The sequence below is a fragment of the Silene latifolia genome, chromosome Y (genome assembly GCF_048544455.1).
Source record: "Silene latifolia isolate original U9 population chromosome Y, ASM4854445v1, whole genome shotgun sequence".
Lineage (NCBI taxonomy): Eukaryota > Viridiplantae > Streptophyta > Magnoliopsida > Caryophyllales > Caryophyllaceae > Silene > Silene latifolia.
In genome coordinates this window covers 317,864,372-317,880,380 of record NC_133538.1, presented here as the reverse complement: position 1 = coordinate 317,880,380, position 16,009 = coordinate 317,864,372, and positions in this window count along the sequence as shown.

The window sequence follows — 16,009 nt, the reverse complement described above, 5'->3', positions numbered from 1 at the left end:
AAGTTATACTATTAAATGTTGTTTCGTTATTGTCTTATGATTATCATGCCTCGGGTAACCGAGATGGTAGTATCCTTATACCTGAGTGGTCCTGGTAGAGCACTTGGAGTATGGGGGTGTTACAATGAGAGCTTTCCATCCCGAATTTCCGAATTAATTCTTTAATATATTTCTGTTGATGGATTTTAATGCCTTCCTCAGATTGTTGTATTTGCAAACCTAGGAAGACTTTCAATTCTCCCATCATACTCATTTCGAACTCGGAGGTCCTCAACTCAGAAAAATATTTTCATAGGCTTCGGTTGGTCGATCCAAAGATAATATCATCGACGTATATTTGAACAACCAAAAGGTCAGAACCCTCAGTTTTTAAAAATAGGGTTTTGTCGATGGATCCTCTACTGAATCCACTGTCAAGTAGAAACTTAGATAATTGATCGTACCATGCCCCAGGTGCTTGCTTTAATCCATAGAGGGCTTTATCCAATTTGAACACGTGATCCTCAAATTTGATATTCTTAAAACCACGGGGCTGTTCAACGAAGACTTCCTCTTGTAGATAACCGTTCAAGAATGCCGTCTTGACATCCATTTGGAAGAGCTCAATTCCCTTGTGTGCGGCAAATGCTATCAGAAGTCTAATAGCTTCAAGGCGAGCAACAGGTGCAAACGTCTCGTCATAATTTATTCCTTCTTGTTGATTATACCCTTGGACCACCAACCTTGCCTTGTTTTTGACAATGACTCCGGCATCATCTAATTTGTTTTTGAAGACCCACCTAGTTCCAAACGATCTTTTGGTCTAGGAACTAAATACCAAGCCTTGTTTCTTTCGAACTGTTGTAGCTCTTCTTGCATAGCTATAATCCAATCTGATTCAGCAAGAGCTTCATTGATGTTATTTGGTTCGATCATGGATAGGAAAGAGTAGAAAGAGAAGAAGTTGTTTAAGGAGCGTCTTGTTTGAACACCTTTCTTAATATTCCCAAGAATATTATCCATGGGGTGTGAGCTCTTGTATTTCCATTTTGTTGAGGTACTTGGTTCTTCATCGTTATTTGAGCTTGTCCCGACTTCATTTGGTTCGGAATTAGAGGAAGTTCCCCCTGAATCCAATCCAGGTGTTGTATTTGAGCCGATTATAACCTCGGACTCTATGCCTTGATTTGGATTCAATGTTACAGTAACATCATCTATAACATTGGTTTGGGAGTTCTTATCTTGAGTCAATGTTATAGTATCATCAACTATAACTTTGTTTTTCTCCTTTTTATCGTTTGAGGAACGATCAAGTTCATCGTTTATTCCCTCAATCTCATTATCCTCTAACTCCAAATCCGGGGGATCGTCTCTTGAGAGACGAAAGTCGGGTTCATCCAAGTCTTCTTCCTCATCCTGTAAAGGCTTATCGAACACGTTATCTTCATCAAAGATAACGTGGACAGTTTCTTCAATACAAAGAGTTCTCTTATTGAAGACCTTGTAAGCCTTGCTATGATCTGAATATCCTATAAAAATCGCCTCATCACTCCTAGGGTCGAATTTACTTAAACGGTTTTTACCGTTATTATGTACAAAACATTTACTCCTAAAACAGCGAAGATGGGAGATATTGGGTTTTCGACCTCTAAGGAGTTCATAGGGGGTTTTCTTAAGGATAGGTCGGATCATAGCACGTTTATGGATGTAGCAAGAAGTACTAACGGCTTCAGCCCAAAAGTTACGAGGTAAACCACTACACAGAAGCATTGTACGTGTCATATCTTCTAAAGTTCTGTTCATACGTTCAACGACACCGTTTTGTTGAGGAGTTCTTGGTGCAGAAAAGTTATGTCCTACACCATTAACTCTACAATATTCTATAAAGGTTTGGTTGTAAAATTCGGTGCCATGATCTGTACGAATAGATACGAGATTAGTCTTATATTTGTTTTGAACACGTTTCATAAGACAATCAAATTCATCAAAAGTTTCATCTTTTGAGTGAAAAAAGATAGGCCATACATACGTTGAGTAGTCGTCTACAAGAACAAAGACGTACCTGGATCCTCCTCTACTCCTTACCTTCATTGGTCCACATAAATCCATGTGCACTAATTCCAAGGCTTGATTTGTGCTTACTACTCTTTTTGGTTTGAATGATGATCTTACTTGCTTACACCTTGCACACGTATCACACATCTTTTCTTGGTCGAACTTGATCTTAGGTAACCATTCAACCAAGTCCCACTTCTTGAGTTTATTCAAAGTTAGTGAGCTAATGTGACCAAAACGTTTATGCCATAGACAAGGATCATCAAGTGTAACTTTCATGCACGAAAAAGAGTTAGTAGGCACAGCATTTAAATCTACCATATAAACATTCCTTTTTCTGTGGCCTTCAAGAATAACATTGCTAGTTCCTTCAATAATAATGCGACAACTATCAGTATGAAAAACTACTTTGTTACCTTTGTCGCATAGTTGAGATATGCTTAGCAAATTATGTTTTAGACCATCCACAAGGTAAACGTCACTGATTGCATGAGACTTAGAGATTCCGATTTTGCCAACGCCAATAAATTTTCCCTTTTTGTTGTCCCCGAACGTTACTTTTCCTCCATTGAAGGGCTTAAGTGAAAGAAATAGAGTCTTATCTCCGGTCATGTGTCTTGAGCATCCACTGTCAAGATACCATTGATTATTTTCTTTCACTTCTTCCTGCATAAAGGATTAGATACAGTTTTTAGGTACCCAAGCTAAGTTGGGTCCCTTAAGATTAGTTACTCTATAAACTAAGTCCTTTCGAATCCAAACTTGTCTAATGACCGTTTTTCTAACCCTTGGTTTGTTTAGCTTGGGAGGAGTTCTAGGGTTAGGGTTTTCTCTAGGTCTCTCTTGACTATTTCCCTTGTGAATAGATTTACTAGGTTGAGATTGACAAGGGTTATGTGAAGTGCTAGGTTTCTTAGAGTAGTCAAAGGCCATGTCATAGAACCAACGAAATTTATTATTCCTTTCTTCGTTAGGTTCGTTAGTGGGGGTTTCCTTATCCTCGACAACTGTGTCAACAGTTTTGGCATGTTCGGCATTTTTTTCGTAAATCATTAGCCTTTTTGACACAATTGATTTGGATATGACCCGTATGACCACAGTAATTGCAAATCATGTATTCGGGAAGATCAGCATACTTCCTTTTTCTAAAATCAAAATCCGAAGGTGTTTATTTGCATTTAGAGTGATCTCTACGGCTGTAGCACTCATGTCCTAACCCCATCTTCATATTATTATCAGATTGTTCGGTTAGGAAATTTAGGACTTTTGTCATAGACCTTTCTAGCGTGTAGAAGAAGGTCTTTTAGGGTTTTAATTTCCTCTTGACATTTTATGTGATCTACATCATTGTCCTTTTTAAAGTTATCACGAAAGTCTTGGAATCGTTTGTTAAGAATAAACACAACATCAGTGTATTGTTTCTTAACATTGATAATATCAGTCTTAGATTCCTTCAATTGCTTTAAAAGAGAATCTATCTCTTTCTTTTGGTCTAAGATCACTTCTTCATTAGATGTGACCTTAGTTTCCAGAAGTTCCTTGACTTTTCTAAGTTCTAAGGTTATAGCTTCATTAGCTATAACTTTGGCTTGAAGGTGTTTGATGTTAAGCTTTAGGTCGGAAGTTATAGCTTCATTAGCTATAACTTTGGACTCTAATTCCTTCTTTCCAGACATAGTAGAATCTAATGTTGTAGGTTTCTCAGCTATAACTTTAGATTTCAACTTCTTAGCTTTAGTCTTGAGAGTATGATTCTCTTCCGCGATTTCGAGAATCTGTTCCTTCAGATCATTCAATTCCAAATCCTGTTCGTGACTCTTATCAAGAGATTGTTCAAAGAATTCAATTAAAGGACTTTTAGACAATTTCCTAACACGTTTTTTAAGCTCAAGATAACTTACCTCTTCATCGTCGTCTTCGTCTGATTCTCCAAGAAGGCAATAGTTTGAATGAGAGTTTGTGCTCTCATCGTCACTGTCGGAGATTAGGTCAAGACTAACACTGCTAAGACAAAGGTTTGCTACTTCGTCGTCTTCAGATTCCTCGTCATCTTCTGAGTCAAGGTCTCCCTAACACGAAGCCATCATAACTTGTTTGAATTCTCTCTTTGTCTTCTCACGTTTCTTCTTGTCCTTTATCTTCTCCCATGTTGGACAATCCTTGATCATATGACCAGATTCTCCACACTTGAAGCAACCTCTATTTGCGAAAGACGACTTTGAGTCATTAACCTTTTTGTTGAATGACTTGTTGTTATTGTTGTTATAGGATGATTTTGTTTGTTTATTTCGAAATATCTTATTTTTAAAGCGTCGTGCAAACAAGACAGTTTCATCCTCTAGTTCAGATTCAACTTCTTCGCTCTTTAAGGTCATACTCTTATTGCGACTTGGTTCAGCATCATCTTTGTTAAGAGTAATTTCATGGGCCATGAGAGCACCAATGAGTTCTTGATAAGATAGGGTTTCAAGATCTCGTAATTCCTCCATTGCAGTGACCTTAGCACGCCACTTCTTAGTAAGGCTCCTAAGAACCTTTCTAGCAATGTCCTCGGTACAGAATTTCCTACCTAGGTTTTTTAATTCATTTATTATACTTGAAAACCTTGCGGACATACTATCTAAGGACTCATTAGGCTCCATGATGAATAGCTCATATTTTTGCATAAGCAAATCAATTCGGTGCTTCCTAACAATGGAAGTACCTTCATAAGCTAATTCGAGCCCATCCCATATCTCCTTGGCCGTGGAACATGAAGAGAACCGATCAAACTCGGTAGAAGTCATTCCCTTTTGCAGAAGACTTATTGCTTTGGAGTTTTTTTCGGCCTTCTTGTAGTCGGCCTCGACATAGTCCTCTTCTTTCTTTTCATAGGTAGTGCCTTCCTCGGATGCCACAAGAATTTTGTGTGGTCCGTTTTGAATAATCCTCCAGCACTCCCAATCATGTCCTTTCACATAGTGAGTCATCATGTTTTTCCACAATCCATAATTCTTCCCATCAAAGACGGGACACTTGAGATATTTGGAATCCATTTATCACGTGATAGGCAGCGGAATATAAAACGATAAGATAAATGAAAAACAAGATAGATCAGCCTCTTTGCGGTTAGCCAATCAAGAGCACGAGGCTCTGATACCAATTGAAGAGTCTATTGATCCAAAATACTCAAGAGGGGGGGGGGGGTTAATTGAGGATTTAAAACTTTTTGAAAGCTTTTTCGATAATGTATATGTAATTGATTATTTAAAGTTTATTGATTAAACTTTAACTAATCAACTAATGAAGGTAAACGTAATAAGAGAAACAAACGAAAGAACGAAGAGACACAGGGTTTTGAAGTGGTTCATTTTCACAAGTCGAAACCTACGCCCACTATTCTCGATTAATAAATTTAGTACCTTTCTACGGATTACAAATTTACTGACCCAACTCATACAACTAACTCTAGCTGTAACTCAATGAGTACCGTTAAATACTCGAGTGACTAACTTACGCTAATAAGAAAGCACTATTGATTCTAACAAAGGTTCACGTTAATGAACAAGTTAAGAAATCAAGTAAGCACTCTTATCTTATAACGATAAATAAAGAACGAGTATGCGAGTTTTATGACACACGACCTTTCAAAATAGCAAATCGGTTTTTCTGCTTAAAACACACGGTTTGCTTTGTAAAATTAAAATCAATTTTTATGCTTAAGCTCACTACTTTAGATGTTGTAAATAGCAAAGTATTTATAGGAGGAGAAAGAGTAGGCTACACGGTTTTGTCAAACTCTAATAGCCGAAATAATAAGATATAGAAACAAATCATATCTTCATACCATCTCTTCCCTAAAAGCCCTAAAAAGATAATAAAGAATATTCAAAGAGATAGAATATAATATTTCCAAATATTATATTTACTATAAATTCTAAGATTATGATAAGATTTCCTAAAACAAGAATATCTTTAACCATAAATAAATATATTAAGTAAGATATATAAGATATGTAAAGATATTATTATGGAATAAAATCTTTACCTAATATAACCTAGGTAACACGAGATGTCACGGCTCATGTGCCTCGTGACTCGTGCAAACCCTAGTCTTAACATATAATTAGAACTTAGGTTTCAAGAGAGGCTATATAGAAACCCTAATTAGTAGCAAAGTCCAACTCATAAGTTGATCTATCATGACTACCAATTAACGTTTACTATAAAACCGGACTCCTCACTAAACCGGGCTTTAATATATAAATATTTTCATTAAAACATTTAAAACAAACTTTAAACAATTAAAAAACAATTTTCCAAACATTTATAAGTCGTGTATAAAAACTCAGCATTTCAATGTTATAGTAGAAGAGCTATAACATTGAGCTCTTTTACTAGTAGTGTTATAGCTGCAAAGCTATAACTTTACTAATCCAAGAACCTCATTCTTGATTACCATTACGAGATAATCACCTATACTATTCTAATCTTCAAGGACATCTTCGAGTATAGGCTACGTCATAATCCAAGCTTGATTAATCTTTAGACGAACTTCGTCTTCACATAGTTCTTGAATGAATCTTGAATTGTTTGATCTTGAACGAAGGCTTGAACTTCTCACGCAATTTGTCACAATCTTCTTTGTTGCTCGTAATAGATTAGTTCTAAAATACTTAACAAGCGATTACACGCAACAAGTATATAGAATGTAAAACACCTTGACATCATCAAAACATAAACATATAAACTATATGGTTCAACAGCTATAAAGAGGGGTTACTCGATCGAGTGATTATTCTACTCGATCGAGTAAATTATGCTGAGTTTTGCTCGATCGAGTGGTTTTATTCCACTCGATCGAGTGGTTTTTGTTTTCATAGGCTTTACTTAGCCCGTGAGTTGTTTTATTTCGATAAACTTAGTTATTTTCCTATTTAAGCACGCATTAGCTAGGTTATTAGCATCTATTCATTACTTAGCTTTTATCTAATTTTCCACTATCAAGTTTATCTTTCATTCAAGACTGCGTACTACTTTCTCCTTCACTGTAACTTTACTTTGGGATTTATTTCGCTCGGATTTGATTGTTCTTTACGCCGGATCCGCACGATCGTAATCTCTTCCTCTTCTCTTAATAATAATCAATCATTTGTTTGCTTTAATCTTTTGTTTCACTTCGTTTATTCCTTTGCCCTAATTTACTTTTTATGCATTTTAATCATCGTTTTAATATGTTGAATGCTGGTTATTTATCTCCTGTTAGTTTTGATAGTATTAATAGCAATATGAGTAGCTAAACTTCTTTCATGTTGGGATTAGGGGATCTACGGTAGAAATGTGACGATGTAGTAAATAGGTTAGATGAACTAATTGTGAGATTATGTCAACATAGCAATTTAATTGTATTTTACCGACTTAGTTGAGTGCACGCTTCTGAGTCACCCTTTTAATCTGGCTAAAATTAATCCTAGATCGAAAGATTGGACTAAATAGGCCTGCTATGAACAGTAGACTACCATGACGACGATGAAAGTTAAGTTAGTGGTAATTTAGGATAGAAAGTGGACCGAAAGGACCTTTCCATATCCGTCTCGTATTAATCTGTCTAAGTTGTTTACAGTTGAGTCACTGGACTACCGTAGTGAACCAAATTCCTGACATGACCTCTCTCTATTTGATAGCTTGAATCTATTTTCCTGCTTTTACTACTCTTTTCTCTACTTCTCTTTCTTTAAACCTTTAGTTTAGAAAACAATTCAAACAACCCCCCCCCCCATTTGTGACCAAATAGACGGACTTCTACAGATATCTTGCCTCCCCGAGGAGATCGACCTGACTTCCCTAGCTATATAGTTAATTTAGTTAGTTTATTTTTGATAGGTATACGACATACGTATCAAATTTTGGCGTTGTTGCCGGGGAGGCAATTGCCCTATCTGTCTTTGTTTCGTTTATTTTATCCGTCTCAGGAATTTTTTTTTTATTCCTTGAGGCAGTTCTTATTTATTTTCTTTCAGTGTTGTTTATGCCCAGGTCAGACAGGTTTGAGTTAGTTTCAGCTGATTCAGAGCCAGAGAGACTATTCAGGCATAGACTCCGTCTGCAGAAAAAATCACGAAAGGAAGACTTGAGTACTTTCGAGCCAGAGCTACATCATTCTCTTTTCGCAGAAGACATTCCTAATTTTGTCGATCAACAAGTAAAGATGCCAAAACTTTCCAGTTATTCGGTACCTAAAGCATCCTCAATTCCAAAGGGTTTCAATCTCCAGACTGAGGATGAGAATACATTTGACATTCGTCCTTCCTACATCAATCCGGTAGAAAGAAATCTGTATAGAGGTGTGGCAGGTGAAGACCCAAGGAAGCACGTGGAGGTCTTTACAGACTACTGTTCTACTATCCCCGCCACAAAGGGGGTAACTCAAGACAAGATTAAGGAGGTTTTGTTCCCTTTCTCTTTGACCGACTCAGCCAGGGAGTGGTCGGCGATTTGGACCGCACAGTGCAGGAGTTACAGATTGGGAGTCTCTTGCTCTTGCCTTTTACAAGAGATATTTCCCTCCACAGCGCACCAATCAGCTGAGGGCCAAGATTACCAGGTTCAAGCAGGCTCCTGATGAGACTTTATATGAGGCGTGGTCCCGATTCAAGAAATTGGTGAGCTCTATTCCTCACCATGGTTTTGACCCATGGTTTATATCTAACCAGTTCTACAATGGGCTGTATTATTACCACAGAGCCATACTTGATGCGTCATCTAATGGGAGATTCCAGGAAAATACCGACGATGATAAGGGATGAGCCCTTATTGAAGAGATGGCAAATCATAGTGCTGAGTATGGAAACCCGAGGGATGGTATTAGAACAGTTCATGCAGTTCATAAGCAGGTTGTGGCTCAGCTAGAAGCCATGAATGCTAGATTTGACAAGTTGGAGTTACATTCTGCTGGGGAGCCTCAGACGGTCCATGTGCTTCCTTGAGGGGAGACCGTCACATGTGAGAGGTGTGGGAGCAATAATGGTCACACTGCTGTTGGCTGTCTTATGGAGAAGGAACAAGTCCTTGCCTTTCAACAATATAGGCAAGGAGGGGGTTCCTATTACAACAACCAAGGGGCAGTCCATCCCAATTTGAGGTGGACTACTTAAAATGTGCTCAATCCTACTCCTCCTCCACACCAGTAGCAGCCGTATGTTCCTCCACATAAGAATCAACAAGGCTTTCGGAAGCCTCTTTCCTTCCCTCCTCCCATTCATGGAGCATCATCTTCTGGAGGGGTGAGTGAGATTGGTGAGCTAAAGACTATGCTGCAGTCTTTTACAAAGCAGTGGCAATTGAGTGATCAACAGAAAGATGCATCCATCAAGGCCCTTGAAACTCAAGTTGCCCAATTAGCCGCGAACCAATCTACCAGGAAACCGGGTCATTTACCGTCACAAACTGACAAAAATCTACATGAGACGGTAAATTTAATCAATTTGAGAAGCAATCGTTCATATGAGGGATCAGAAGTGTTGAAATCAGACCCGAGGAAGGAAGTAATAGTTGATGAACAATGTTCTGACAAAGGAAATGAGCTGACGGCTAAGAAAGTACTCGATCGACTAGTTTCTGGAGGTCGATCGAGTAGATTGGATGAAGAAAGTACTCGATCGAGTGGATTTTCTACTTGATCGAGTGAACAGGAAAAGCCAACTGCTCGATCGAGTGATTTTTCTACTCGATCGAGTGATACTATTGAAGTTACTACTCGATCGAATGGGAATTTTGGTCGATCGAGTAGTATGGATGACAGACAGCTTGATCGAGAGCCTGCTAGTGCTCGATTAAATGATAAATCGCCTGAAAGACCTCGTTCGAGAGGAAAGAAGCGTCCAAAGGATACAGAGCTTGATCCGGCTGACACATTGGAAGAGAGAAAGAAGGGACTCGAGATACCCATTACGGTTCCCTTCCCGAGCCGTCTGCAGAATACTAAAGCTAATCAACAATTCGGAAAATTTGCCGAAATCCTGAGAAGCTTGCAGGTCACTGTACCATTCGCCGAACTGCGGACACAGGTACCCTCTTACCTTAAATTTATGAAAGAAATTTTATCGCGTAAGAGGCATATTAGTGATAATGAGACCGTAGCCTTGACTGAGGTGGGGACGGCCCTAGTTCAGAACAAGTTACCTCCCAAACAGTCAGACTCGGGTAGTTTTTCCATTCCGTGTCATATCGGTACCCACTTGATTGATAACGCGTTATACGATTTAGGCGCTAGCGTTTGTGTCATACCGTTGTCTCTGGCTAAGAGACTTGGTTTGACAAAGTTTAATTGCACCAACATGAATGTCCAGATGGCCGACCGTAGCATATCACGGCCACTAGGTGTAATAGAAGACGTACCTGTTAAGATCAGGAGGTTTTTTATTCCCATTGATTTCGTTGTACTTGACATCCCCGAAGATGCACATACCCCTATTATTTTAGGGAGACCATTTTTATCTACCGCCCGAGCAGTAATAGACGTCGGGGGCAAGACATTGACCTTTCAGGTTGGGGACGGGGAGCTGATATTCCATCAGTCTAAGTTCCGGAGGGCTCCCATGCAAGCTCAGCCTTGCAATGCTCTCTCTTCTATTGACCCTATTATTGACACTCCAAATGAAAATTTGGAGTATTGTGCTGCTAATGTTACCCCTCCGCCTCAGATTGAGAGCAAAAAGGAGGAAAGTTTGTCTGTTTTCCTTCTTTGCAGAAAGAAGAAAACAATGAAGGAGTGTCAAAGGGCATTATGCAATTAATGTCGGTCAAGTTGGGAGTGACGGTGTTACGTACCCGGTGAGAAAGGAGCGAGGGTGAGAAAAGTTCGAGCATATGTGGATGTGAACTATTCTCCTCCGAATGATTCAAGTTCAAGCTCATGGAAGCTGAAGAGGACGATCAATGTTGCTGAGGTGACGTCTTCCAGTCAGGAGCCTCCGTGGGGTACTGCATTGCTTTGGGAAGTGAGCAGGGAAATGCCCCGTGTACCATCTTGTATAAATAATTTTTAATTTTTCGTTGAATTTCTTTTATTGCTTTAATTAGGACAATTAGAATTTAGACAATTTTTAGCGTAGATTTAAGACTATAGACTGTTACTTTGCGTATTTGGTATTTTGGGATATTTTTGCACGTGTTTTTATGCAGGTTTGGGGAATTTTTACGCAAGTTCAAAGGAAGAATGACGAATTAAAGAGCTTACACGAGAAAAAGAGCTCGATCGAGTACTTTTTGTACTCGATCGAGTGAAATGTGGCCGATCGAGTGCTTCCAGTTTAGTCGATCGAGTAAAGTACAAATGGGGAGTTCTCGATCGAGTGAATTTCTACTCGATCGAGTAGCTGGATTCATGAAGTCCTCGATCGAGCAGTTATAAACCACTCGATCGAGTGAAAACGCAAGGGACGCAGGGAGTTTCTCCTTAACTTCTTTGTTTTTTGTTCTATTTTCATTCTTCCCCAATTTTTTCGTCCAACTCCCCTATTTGCGACTAAAGAATCCCCAAATCCTCATATTTCTTGCCCTCATACCAAATCCGTCACCTACATCTTGTTCTTTGCTAATTAATCATTCAAAACCCCTTGTTTCCCCCTTGATTTGTGCTATTTTTCTCGGTTTATTAGCTGGTTTAGGGTTTGCGGTTTTCGATCAAAAAAATCGTCATTTTTGCTTGTTATTTGAAGATTAATTGCAATTTGTAGGTTCATTCTCATCAAGTAAGTGATTCCTACATCTCATTGCATTTTAATTTCATCTTTTTTGCATTTTTATGAGGTAAATTGGAATTAGGGCTTCGAAATTGCTTGCCTAGTCGAGTTTTTCGACTTACACTGTAGTTGCTTGCCCTTCTTTGTCTTACTTGATGATCAATACCCTTTCCTCATTGCTTAAACATGTTTAAATTCGAGTTTTGCGCGAGATTTGCATCTAAGGGTCTTTACAGTCGAAATTTTCGATTGTCATATTGGGTTTTCGACTGTCATACTGGGTTTTCATGCTTTCATGTTTAATTTACTTCAGTTGTTGTTTAATTTCTGTTGTTGATACTTGCTATCCCGCCCCTATCGCTGTTTACATGCTTTAATTCGAAAATTTTGAGGAAAATTGGGAATTTCTCGGGCTGAAGTCGAATTTTCTCGACTATTTGGGATTTGTCATGCTGTTACCATGCTGGTTTTCTTGCTGTAAGCCGTTGTTTTTCTTATAAAATCCCCTGCCCTTGGTATACATGATGGAGTCTAGCTCACTGCCCCCTACTAGCCAGACCATTAGTCCATCCCTAACTGAGACGGTGGTCCTTGCTGTTACCACCGCCTCCACTTCTGTTAGTACCGCAGCCCCTGTGTTCCTAGTTTCCGCTGCGAGTCATTGTCTTTGCGCCGCCTAGCACCGCTAGCTCTGTTTCGCTGCCACTTCGATTACGGCCACCACCACCGCTAGCACTCTTTGCTAGTCTTTCTTCGTCGATGGTGGCCACAGCGAGCCCACGAGACTCTACTCCGGCCCCATTTGTTTTTACACCTGTGGCGGACTCACCTGCAGTTGTAGCTGCCTTTAGAGCGGCCCTAGTTTCTCGCACCGTCACTGGACGGGCTTCTATTTCGGTTTCTAGAGGTCGTGGACGTTCCCGTTCTACACCAGCTCCTGCTACCTCTACTTCTGTCGCTCCCTCCACTTCAGCTGTTTCTCCTTATGCCGAGGTCACTGTTCGAGGGGATAACTCCCTCGACTCTCACCCAGACTACACGCAGGTAATTTTTATTAAAGTCATACATCGTAAGAGGTTTTATCACCTCCTAGGTTGTGAGTTTGTACCTTCCCGGTTTTTAGATAAACCGGCACTTGAGAGACTCGGCATCTACGAGTCAGTTTGTGAGCTTCTACGGGGCACGGGGATGGCCGGACTCATCACTATGAGCGGCCGTACCTTTCTGGAGCTGAGTCTTGAGTTCCTCAGATCCTTCACCTTCTCCTCCGGGGCACACGATGCTGCCCCTACTACTTCTTCAGTGTCTTTCCGGTTGTTCAACCAGACTTTTCCGATGACTTTGGAGGAGTTTGGTCGCAGACTTGGCCTTTCCTCTACGGGCGACGCTACCACCCCTAGGAGGGTCATCCGTCAGCTTTGGAGGACCTTGGCCCAGACCACCTTTCCCGAGCGAAGGCTCGCACAGGTCCACCTTCCCCCTGCCCGTTACTATCTTAGGTTAATGGGGAGCACCATCTTCAGCCGAAAGGAGCCGAACAATATCACAAACACTGAGCTCTCCATCCTGGGTGGTTACCTGAACGTTGACTGTGATTGTCCTTTTACCCTTAACATTGCCTACTTGACCGCCCAGTACTTTCAGGCCCAGGGGCTGAAGGAGACGGGATCTATTGCCTGCGGTGGCATAGCCACCATTCTTGCCCGTTCCCTCTTCCCCGTCTGGCCTCGTGACTTGCAGTACCTCGAGGGAGAGAGGTTTCTGAGTCTGGATGTCATGCTTTCTCAGCATTGGCTGACCCCAGACTACCAGACATGGAAGATAGACGGTTCCTTGTCTGTAGACCTACCCTGTGACACTCTCTCCCGTCTAGCCCCTTTGCCTACTGTCGCTAGGGGCGACCGACTGCCACCTCCACCGGACTACCACCTTCCACTCCGACCACCTCCCACTTTACCCGCCACCAAGAAGCGGCGTAGACTTGAGACTGGAGAGGGGTCCACACCTTCAGGGAGTACCCAGCCTTCCATGGCTACTCCCATCCCGACCCCTACTCCTACTCCAACTCCTACACCCACCGACCAGACACAGGCACAACCGGTTTTTCCGGCTACTTTCGTACCACCTCCACCCTTTGTGGCGTCCGCGGTCATGGACCAAGGGCGCCATGACGGTTTTTTGCTTGAGATTGCAAAGCGACAGGCTCGTATGGAGAGGGACTTAACTCTTACCTTGCACCCTCTGTACGAGTACCACTTGAGGCGACACCGTCCGATCCCAGAGGGTTGGCCACACCCCTCCTTTTACTGGTACCCAGCTGAGGAGTACCCGGAGTCTTCTGAGGAGGAGGAGGACGAGGACCCTGCGGTTGCAGCTGAGAGAGCTCGAGCTGAGGAGAGGAGGAGGAGAGAGGAGGAGGCGGATCCGGAGTTCAGGGTGGAGGACATCCGTGACGAGGAGGCTGATGAGTAGCTACTGGTCTACTCATTTCCCCAGTTTTCTGGCTGGTTTGGGGAAGTTCGTGTTTTGTATGTAAATTTTACTCTTTCATTTTTGTCTCCTTTTTATTTCATTGTTTTTATTCTTTATTGGTTGTATACTCCTGTTCCTCTGTATATATCTGCTGGTGTATGCTGGAGGACAATGAGGGCGTTGTTCGTTTCGGTTTGGGGAGGGTATTGCATCCTTTTGAGTCTGCATTTGCATTTGTTTTGCATTCACGTTTATTTATTTTAGCTTGCATTGTTTATTTATTTCATAAAAAAATCAAAAAATTAAAAAAATTAGAAAATTTCAAAAAATCCAAAATTATTCACGTTTATTTTTGCATATAGGTTGAGTCGGAACGGTAAATTTTCGTGATGACACTGCACTATAACTTGTCATTTCACTTGAGCCTTGCACTTCTGCTGATAGTTATTAACTTTGTCATACGCATAATCTACGAGTTTCTGTTCAAATATAGCTGACTGTTTAAACTTGACCTGATAAATTGGCAAACTACTCCAAAAATTCTGAGTTTTAGAGCCCATAACTAGTTACATTCATGACCGGTTAATTAGGAATTGAGAGTAGTACTCCTTGCATAGCATGTTCATCATTTTTGCACTTTTATGACATTTAATTTCTTGTCAAATGCACATATTCGGGTTTGTGGTTGGTGTCACATGCAGGGAGGTGCTTGCAAAATTTCCCCTTTTCTTATATTTTTCACCCATTTTGCTCCACTTTAGCCAAAACTTGCCTTTTTGGCCCATTAGGTACATTCAAAATTAAGCCTGCCTAGTCAAGCTAGTTTTAGTATGTCTTTTGTGGTATGATTTTCCATCTGCAGTTTGGCCCGTATTTATTTGTATGGAGTTGGTGTAAATAGAGGAGGGAGGAAAAGGAAAAAAAAGAATTGAAAAAGAAAAAAAAAGGTGAAAGAAAAAGAAAAGAAAAAAAAATGAAAAATGTAGAAAAAAGAGGAAGCTGATTCACGTCAAGAAAGAAAAGAAAAAGTTGAAAAAAAAGAGTTTCATTTGTTTTGATGCATTTAGACAGTGTTTAAAAAAGGAAAGTTTGTGACCGTCTGACTCCTCCATTCTTATTCCATATTTTTGAGGAGATTGTGTTGAGTTTAGTGAGCTGTGTGTAGGGATGGCAATGGGTAGGGTTTGGGTAGGGTCCGCCTAGACTCGGACCCGGACACGATATTTTCCCTTTGGACCCGTACCCGACCCAGACCCGAAGGGTCTAAAATTTGAGGACCCATACCCGGACCCTATGGGTAAGGGTAGGGTCTGGGTCTACCCGCCGGTCCGAATTTCAGCCACTTTAGTAACAAGATTAACAGCTATGGAGTTTATAATATTAAAAAAAAAATTCATACTACTTTAATATTATGAGTTTATTAATCTGTCGTTAATGGTGGTAATCGGTCGCCGCCTATTAGAGAGGTGATTGTCATTCGCGTATCAGTGTTGTGGTGGTGGTTTTCTTGTGTCAGTGGTGAAGTGGTGGTATTGTCAGAAGAGTTTGGTTGGGTTTATCACTTTATGGGATGAGGGAAGAGAATGAGACTTTAGTTGGGTTTCTACGGTCTACTATTATGAATTCAGAAAAGTTGTGATTTTGATTTTTTGTTTTTTTTTTTTTTTTTAATAAAGGGTCTAAGGGTCGGGTATGGCTCTCATAACTTAGACCCGGACCCGGACCCGAAATATTTTCTTAAGACCCATACCCGACCCATACCCATTGGGTCTGAAAAAATG